The 9,662-nt window shown below is 36.7% G+C and overlaps 1 protein-coding gene and 1 long non-coding RNA gene across 2 annotated transcripts in view; one reads left to right on the top strand and one right to left on the bottom strand.

Moving 5' to 3' along the window:
- The window catches only part of LOC125648051 (Parkinson disease protein 7 homolog), a 112,306-nt gene extending 103,542 nt beyond the window's left edge, over positions 1-8,764 (bottom strand). Inside the window, exon 1 of the mRNA XM_056140665.1 lies at positions 8,755-8,764. The gene's annotated coding sequence lies outside the window, so the exon portion shown is untranslated. The remainder of the gene's footprint in view (positions 1-8,754) is intronic.
- Positions 1,372-4,633, top strand: LOC125648052 (uncharacterized). The gene is made up of 2 exons (XR_007360184.2): positions 1,372-1,659; positions 4,392-4,633. It is a non-coding gene; the product is annotated as an uncharacterized LOC125648052 (long non-coding RNA).
- Positions 8,765-9,662: the final 898 nt, after the last annotated feature.

The following is a 9,662-nucleotide window of genomic DNA, read 5'->3' as shown; positions in this document are numbered from 1 at the left end:
AAATTTAGGGGGGAAATTGTCCGGGTAGAATCCCACTCCTACGTGGGATGTTTTGTTTCATCTTCATACATTAATTTAGTGTCACCATGAACTGTATCAGCGCGTAATTCAGATTACCTACAGACAATGACATAATCAGGTATAACACAACAGGTGTAAAATAATACAGGTAATATACGCGGAGTAGAGAGAGGGAGAGAGAGAGAGAGAAGGGAGGGAGAGAGAGCGAGGAAGAGAGAGAGAAGAGGGATCGAGAGAGAGAGAGCGAGCGCTGCAATAATCATTTTCACTGTTCTCTATATAATATAGAAAGCATTCTAATTAATATATCAAGAAGGTACACGATATAAAAAATACTGTACCGGAGCGGGTTGTAATTAATTAAGCACTACAATGAATATTATTTACAGACTGAAATATTTGTCATATTGTAATTTTTTGTATCATTTACATTCACCCAGTAAATAGAAAAAAATACCACCACCCCCCCAAACAAACACCAAAATGAAATATACCCCTCCCCCTTCCCATTATATATAATGTTGATCTCGGAATATTTATTCCTGTACATGTTGTGCATGCAATATTTTGTATTTTCCAACCTCCTCTCTGTAATGTATGACTGTGCATCTATGAGAATAAAGCATTGATTGATCGAATGATTTAAGAATTAAAATTGATAGGGAAAAATACCATATAGATAGGGAATACGCTCTAATTAGCTGTTTAGATAATAATATATATTTAACTGAAGCTCATCAAAGGGATAATTACGAACGTCCTACGATTAAAACTACGAAAAAGATATTCTAATCAATGTATTCAGAGGTTAGACAACATAAAAAATCTAATTATTAAAGCGAGCTGTTATTAATTAAGAATGGACTTTGAAATAGGTGTCATATTGTAATTTTTGTATTTCAGTAATTTTTTTTTTTTTTTTTTTTTTTTTACAAAATGACATTATATGTTTACTGTATAAACTTGTGTATAATTGTAATTACAAACATAAGCCCTTCCCATTCCCCGTCTATACATAATTATAATGTTGATCGATTTAAAAATTGGAATTGAAAAGAAAAGACACCGGTCAGCTACACAGAGGGCGCGCTCTAATGAGCTGCTAATGTAGAGCCCACAGTACCTCTAGATAATAAAGAATAATTATATATTTTATTTGTAATAATAAATAGATTTCCTCATCAGAGGGCTTATGAATGTCTACAGGTCAACCCAACCCTACTATCAAAAAGTACGAGAGAGAGAGAGGGGGGGGGGGGTTGAGGCAATGCACTAAAAGGGCAAATTTAGTTCAATGCCCTCCTCAACGGCCGCCCTCAGGGATCGAATGTTTCTTGGCCTTGAGAGAGCGTTCAAAGAAAGATAACTCTAGTATTTGGTTTTTGCCACGTGTGAGCAGCACAGAAGGTAAACATGTCGCAAGGAGACGAGAAATATATGGACGAGTTCGACAAATACAACATCGAACAGGACAAATATGTTCATTCTGGTAAAAGTGGGAAGGGGCGCAGCAAGACGGAGACGGAGCAAAATAAAAACCAGGGAGAACACACGCGCAAAATCGCCGAACAGCTCATGAACAGCGCGCATAAATCGGAAAAGGAGCCCGAGCATAATAAAAAATAACCTGCCATATGCGTAAGTGTCATGTAATCTTATTTAACTTGTGTGTATGTTGCAATATTTTGTTACAATGGACAGTGTTGTCATGCCTGATTATTTGCCATTTCGCTAGCTTTTTGGTGAATGTAATCAATATGGATCGATATACATGTGCCCCAAGGGATAATTTGAATAATTGTACCTAATTTAATGGCGCACTAAATGCAGTGAACTGTTTTTAAAAGTTATGTTTATCGTCTACCCAGAGCTGTCGCGATACATCGTACCTTAAACTTGCTTTCAAAGTTTAAACCCTATAAGTACCCCACATGTACAAACAACGATGTACAGACAACTTGATTTGGTGAGTTGATGTACAGAGAGTTATGGACATCATATAGGCCTTGTTCACATGTTCTTGATAAATTAAGAATTCGAATTATGTATATGAATTCTGTGCTTCTTTTTGTTTTAAATCAATAAATAGGATTTAAAAAAATATATATATCTACATGCATAAATGGATTTCTTGATATATCAAGAATTAAGAACTTTGAGTAATAATAATAATCATTTTTTAAATATCAAATATTTCCCCAGAATCATTACCCAAGACTGATATTGTTTCATAAAATTTTGTAGCATTTCTTGATATCCATTATTTGAATTCGTATATATTTTAAAATAACAGAAAGTTTATTTTGCCAATCATTGCCCCATTGAGGACATAACATAGATAAGAAGAGCATGATTTCTGATTTGTTAGACATATACAAGGACAAAAAATCCACAGCAATTTATTCAAGAATTTTTTTTATTACCGGTAACCCTGGCTGGCCAGTTGAGACAGGTATTGAACATTTGAATTATCTCCCTTTTCACCGAATTCATCAAATACTAGAAGATATCAAAGGACGGTGTTAAAAACAGTCTGGACAAAATTCCTCTTCATATCTAATGTATAGATCCGCAATATAGCAATATCATCATCATAATAAAGTTATAGTATTTAAGTATTACTTGTATCGTATATATTAAAGTCATAATAAAAAAGTGTAAGGTTTGAATACATGGTAGGAAATGTACTTATGGTGCCAGTCTGTAGTAGAGATTAAGGGAGCTGTAGGAAATACATAGATTCATCTTCGGTAGCTTCATATAGAATACAGCTTTCCCTCTCATGTCTAATGTAGACAACACTAGCACAGAAAAAAAAATAATAGTATAGCAATGAAATACATGATTGATTGTATATTGTTTAACGTCCCTCTTAATTATCAACTATTGGATTATTTATGTTAATGGTGAAGATTTTGATATAAAGAATTCAATTTATTGGTATACCAATCAATATGAGGAATATTTGATATCATCATTTGGAATTGTTAATATAAAGAATTAATTATTGATATGAGTATCAAATAATAAAGCGTAGCTTTCCACAGATAATTGGTGTCGGGGGGGGGGGGGGGGGGATTACCTTCTTATCTCTGCTTTATTCAAGCTGAAAACTGACGTGGGTCTGTTCCGTGTTACCAAGAATATTTTACCTTTGAACCAGTGACGTTAACTAATCCTTGCGCCTTGTCAAATTAATAGGTAGTGACTACTCATGCGCCTGGGATTAGAAATGAGAGTCACGGGCCTCTCATGTTGTAACTGGTAATACAAAAGTTACAATAATATTGTAAATTTTGTATTAACTGTACATGTCACTCGGTAAATTCAAAGTTTACAGTATGGGATGATCTTTCGGGTATGGGATGATCTCTCGGGTATTTGATTTAAAACATTGGCCCCTGTCATGACAAGCGTCGGCACGATAAAGAACCTTCACTGCTACGACCGTAAACAGCCCTTTGCAGTCCAGATTTGCGGCCTGGCTATCACTTTTTTTTGGGGTTTACGTCCCGTCGAAAATTTTTCATTCATTGTTACGTCACCGGCTGTAGGCGAAGTATCACAAATTCAGACCTATGGTCATGGTGCTTAGGGCCTTAGCATCGCGGTTCTTTAAGGTAGTACTCTACATCGTCATAATGGCTGACTTCCTTTAAAAATATGGATGAAAAAATCGATATCAGCAATATTTGACTTTTCCTTTTCAATACCTAGCCGAGTAGCTCAGTAGGATAGAATACCGACTGCTGAACTGTAGGTCGCAGGTTCGAGTCCAGCAGGGGTTTTAAATTTTTTTCATATTACCTTCTACTAAAACTGTATTTTTTGACAAAATAAAGTAAATTTGAAAATATTCAAATTCAAAATATTGTTGTACATATCCTCCACTTTTCATCTACATCAAATTTCTTTGGTGTAGCGTACCTCCTTAATGTGTTAACGCCTGTCGCGACACGGAACCTGTGTTTTTAATGTCATGTCCGAAATACCCGTGAATCTCACTTGTAAATGCCGAATGTTTGACGAAGGCGCATTCGCTACCATCGTTGGATACCCACGGGTGAGTAAAAGACGAGATCACCCGTGGGTATCCGACGATGATTCGCTACGTGTATTTATATCTTTAGTTTAAAATAACGCGGCCAACACTCGAGCAGGACACGAGCACACGACTTCCTGGTTACGGAGCGAACGCTCTACCACTGAGTTACCGCGACCGGTACTTGCAGCTGCTGAGCGAAAAATCGTAAAGTAACATAAAAGCAAACAAAAACGTGGAGGATGTATCCTTTTTTCAAGGAGTTACTCAAAACTTTAATAGAGTCGGACACACAAACTGATTTAATTCTAGTTTTAATTTCTTACAGAACGATTATAACGGATGCGGAGTGGATTGATGTCAATGCGGTTCACTATAATGAAGAATTGTTGAGTTAAAATACATGGAATGCAATGTAAATTATTAACTGTGATTCAAACTGAAACAACAAAACATTAAATTTTGGATTGGGATGTTGCTTGCAGTCTCAGATATTTGTTTGTAATTCATTTAATTATATTTTTTTGTATTATTCATCGTTGTTTCTTTGTATAAACGTTGTTTCCATAAGTGTGTATGTTGTGTGTCATTTTGAAGGTCAGAGTGCAAGTATAAGCTTACTGATTTATGGTTAACATTGGTTGTCCAGCAATATTTTGAAGGTCAGAGCGCAAGTATAAGCTTACTGATTTATGGTTAACATTGGTTGTCCAGCAATATTTTGAAGGTCAGAGCGCAAGTATAAGCTTACTGATTTATGGTTAACATTGGTTGTCCAGCAATATTTTGAAGGTCAGAGCGCAAGTATAAGCTTACTGATTTATGGTTAACATTGGTTGTCCAGCAATATTTTGAAGGTCAGAGCGCAAGTATAAGCTTACTGATTTATGGTTAACATTGGTTGTCCAGCAATATTTTGAAGGTCAGAGCGCAAGTATAAGCTTACTGATTTATGGTTAACATTGGTTGTCCAGCAATATTTTGAAGGTCAGAGCGCAAGTATAAGCTTACTGATTTATGGTTAACATTGGTTGTCCAGCAATATTTTGAAGGTCAGAGCGCAAGTATAAGCTTACTGATTTATGGTTAACATTGGTTGTCCAGCAATATTTTGAAGGTCAGAGCGCAAGTATAAGCTTACTGATTTATGGTTAACATTGGTTGTCCAGCAATATTTCAAAATTAGAATTTCATGTATTTATACATGTATATTCAGAGTATTCACGCGTGATATCCATGCATTTTTTGTAAAAGTTGCGAGACTACAAGAACTCGTAAGGACTGGTGGTGTACGTATTGAATCTTCTTTCATTATCGTTATTTTAGCAATAGGAAAATAGGGCCATAACATTGACTAGCAAAGTAAATGTATAGCAATTCTAAAGTCATTAATGACTAACTAGCTTGTTCATTGTTCAAAGGTGCAAACCGAATTTAACCGGCGATGCGTCAGTGGAGTCGGTAAAACGGATGTTTGCGACTGTTAAACATGCAGACATCACAAGCCTCAAGGTTTCTACTATTACTTTGATTTTGTTTGATAAAACGTGTCACGAAAAGGAGGAAATATTTACTTGGCTTAAATTAGACGTGATATTTGTGTTCCGATATAACATCACAATTGAAAGTAACTATCTCTCGACCCATACCGCACTCGGATCATCACTGCCGTTTTTGTAAACTCTTGACGGAAAAGGCCAAGTATGTTCCGATTGTTTCATTGAATTAAAAAAAAAAAAAAAAAATTAAGTTTTATACGCCCGTCAAATATGATATAGCGTCGTCCGTCTGTCCGGACCTTGTAGTGAACTGTAAGCTCCAGGATCTTACAACTTGTTACATTTGATCACCATGATGAGAGGAAGATGCCAATTGTTTTTCAAGGTCAAAGGTCAAGGTCGTAGTATCAGTTACAAGGAAAACCTTGTAGACCGAACTATTGGGGCTTGGATCTTGCAACGTGGTGCATTTAATCACCATGGTGAAAGGAAGATGTTTATTGTTTTTCAAGGTCAAGCTTGTAGTATCAGTTGATAGGAAAACCTTGTAGGCAGAATACAGGCCAATCTATTATGGCTAAGACCGTCAAACTGGGTACACATACTCCTCATGCCAAGTGGAGGACGCCTTTTGTTCTTCAAGCTCAAGGTCGTAGTACCACTTAGTAGGAAAACCTTGTAGGCAGGATACAGACCAAACCGTTGGGGCTAGGACCGTCAAACTGAGTACATTTGCATCTTTTGCCAAGCAGAGGATGTTTATTGTTTTCAAACGTCAAGGTCATAGTATAATTTAGTTGAAAAACCTTGTTAATTTTTGCATTGACGTTTTTGGAGTATTTTTATGCCCCTTTTTAAAAAGAGGGTGCAAATTCGTTTGCACAGTTCGGTCTGTCGGTTTGTCGATCGGTAGACCAAGTGTCCGTCAATATCTAGAGAAACCTTTGCTTAAGAAACATCACACTTGATTAACTGGTGGCACCATAAGAGGAGATGATGCATATCGAGTTCGAGGTCACAATACGAGGGCTGTTCGATATGTAATGTGTATTGTACCACAACGCGATAACGCTTTGCACGATTTCGTGGATGATGATACTCTTGAATTGCTCTATTCAATACCTTCCCAACAGTATAAACACAAACCTTCAGCTCCACCTACTTTTAAACTTAGTCATTTCAATAGAACCAGTCGTTGACCACTGTTGTAAAAATGGTTGGGAAACGGGTTGAGAATATTGAAGAAATTGGAGCTTGTATATAACTTCGCACAGAACTCGGTCATTCGGTAATGCAGATATTTACTGAATTGGGGGAAGTTTATGGGTCTGATAAGGTATCTTATGAGACAGTTCGTAGGTGGAGAAAGAAATATCTGACTGGCACAGAGTCAGTCAAAGATGCAGCAAAATCTGGCCGACCTGTGACTGTAACAGGCAAGGCAAATGTCTCAAAAGTCAAGGAAATAATTAAAAGTGATGGCAGATACACGATTCGTGATATTGCCAAAGTTGTTGGCATATCGCTATCGCGGGTGCATTTCATTTTGAAGCGTATTTTGAAAGTATGAAAGATTTCTGCCAGATGGATATCACATATAATGACAGATGACCGAAAACGAGTACGAGTACAAACCGCTAAGCAATTGCTTAAAATGTTTCCCAATTTCAATCAAAGAAAATTTGCAAACATTGTTACTGGTGACGAAACATGGGTTCACTATTTCGAACCAGTAAGAAAAATTGAAGAAAAAAAAATATGGCTAACTAAACGTGGTAGAAGGCCTGTAGTTGACAAAAGAACCATAAGCACAAAGAAGGTTCTTTATTGCATATTCTTCCCATGAAAGGTAAAGATAACGAACAGTGATCAATCTCATAACTCCTATAAGTAATATAAAATATATAAGGGTACCTGTAAAGTGCGAAACGAAATCTACCGAAACGAAACCTCCCGAAACGAAACGAAACCTACCGAAACGAAACGAAACATTGTATAACCGAACTCTTTTAATTATAATAATTAAAAATGGTGTCATAGGCCCCTGTGAAAGCCGAAAGCCTACATCAAAGGGGAGGTGAATTTTATTTATATGTGTAAACTTTAACAGGGGCCTAAGATACCATTTTTAATTATCATAATTAAGAGTTCGATTATACAATCTGTTTCGTTTCGTTTTGGTGGATTTCGTTTCGGTAGATTTCGTTTCGCACTTTACAGGTACCCAATACATAATTGGGGAAAACACACCAGAGGTGGGATCAGGTGGCAAGGAGTAGTAAGCATCCCCTGTCGACCAGTCACACCCGCCATGAGCCCTATATCCTGATCAGGTAAACGGAGTTATCCGTAGTCAAAATCAGTGCGCCAAGAACGGTCTAACAATCGGTATGTAACACGTTAGACAGCATTTGACCCAATGATAGGTTGTATTGACGAATTAGATCATTATAACGACCACAGAATTTGCGAAATGCTGACTTCAATCGAGACTGTTGAAACCCCTGTACCATCAACTTGTTTGTCAGTAGCTTGCCTCGATTTAAAAACTGACTATACGCAGAATAAACTCTTGCGTATCGAATCAGTTGAGAGATATAAAGCAGGTGATAATGGAATATTGCTACATAAATATGGGAAGTTGACGATGGAGAAGCTGAAATCATCCCGTTTGTCATACAGTTGAGTTGTCAGTTTGCCATTAATGTTTACTTTCAATGAAAAATCTAAGTACGAAGCAGAAGTGGACGATTCTGTGGTGTCTTTTATTTCGAGCTCACAGGGATATATCAAATCGACATATGAATGAAAGTTATTATTATTATTAGACAAAACGTCGTCTATATATCTAAATGTCGAATTGAGAGCCACAGCAAGATATTTTTTCTTCTCACGTAAACGTTTTTTTAATACATTCTGCTTCATATACATATAAAAACAGGTCAGCTAACAAAGGAGTACAATTCGTGCCCATGGGAATTCCAACAGACTGTTGGAAGACTAAATTACCAAAAACCACGAAGATATTGTCAATGAGGAACTCTAGCATATTTTTTATTTCAACTTCAGAGTACTTGTGCGTGGAATCAGAGTGGTGTTTAACAAAGTAATTTTTGGAAGACTGATCACTAGATATGAATATTTCTGTTTTCCATTTTTGTTGAAGAAGCAACTGTCTATGATGTCAAAAAGTCTAGTCTTTAATTTATCGTGAGGCATGGTCGTGTAAAGTGTTGAAAAGGTTTTGGTTTTGATGTTTTTGATTTGGGAAAAGTTTTGCGATTTCTAGTTTTCCAAAAAATTCTTTAGAATTTTTTTTTAGAATTCACATTCGATTAAGACCACTTCTGGCATATGTAGTCGCACAATAAATTTGAAGTTTCTCCTTCACAGCTGTTAATACTTTCGTGAGTAGCAAAGATAGGGGGCTTGGTAGAGGATGTACTTACTGGATCCAGCAATGTATCTTTGTTTGTAAGGGTTTTTATGTAGTTTAGGAATCCAGTATAGGTACGGTAACTCATATTCATTCACCCATTGACTGGGATATTAAATGTGTCTAAAATTGAAGCATGGTTTTGAAGAATTTCATCTTCTGAAAGGGCAGTTGGAGTATAAGTACGATTACCAAAAGTGGAGTTAATGCCGTACAAATTCCGGTGCTGAAGGACAAAAGTGTTACCCTTCGGTATTACCGAGATGTTATAATAAAAAAAAGCTCAAGAAATATTATCATAAACGATGCCCTGTGTCAGGATTTAGGCATGTTCGTCTACTTCGTGATAATGCTCCATTACATACGTCTGAGCTTGTGAAGCAATTTTTGAAGTTGGAGAAGGTTACCGTCTTGTCACACCCACCATACTCTCCAGATCTAGCTACATGCGACTTTTTCCTTTTTCCAAAACTTAAAACGCTCTTATCTGGTCGTCGTTACAAGTCCCGACAAGACCTTGGCTCAGCCATCAGTCAGTCCCTCAGAGGTCTACCTAAATCAGCGTACCGTGACTGCCTTTTAGAAAAGGATTCAGAGATTGAAATTATGCATTTCAAACCGCGGAGAATACTTTGAAGGGATGTAATGTTCATTTCACTATTTG

Source organism: Ostrea edulis, chromosome 6, assembly GCF_947568905.1.
Source record: "Ostrea edulis chromosome 6, xbOstEdul1.1, whole genome shotgun sequence".
Taxonomy (NCBI): Eukaryota; Metazoa; Mollusca; class Bivalvia; order Ostreida; family Ostreidae; genus Ostrea; species Ostrea edulis.
Note: the sequence above shows the minus strand (reverse complement) of the source record. Positions and strands in the feature narration are given on the sequence as shown.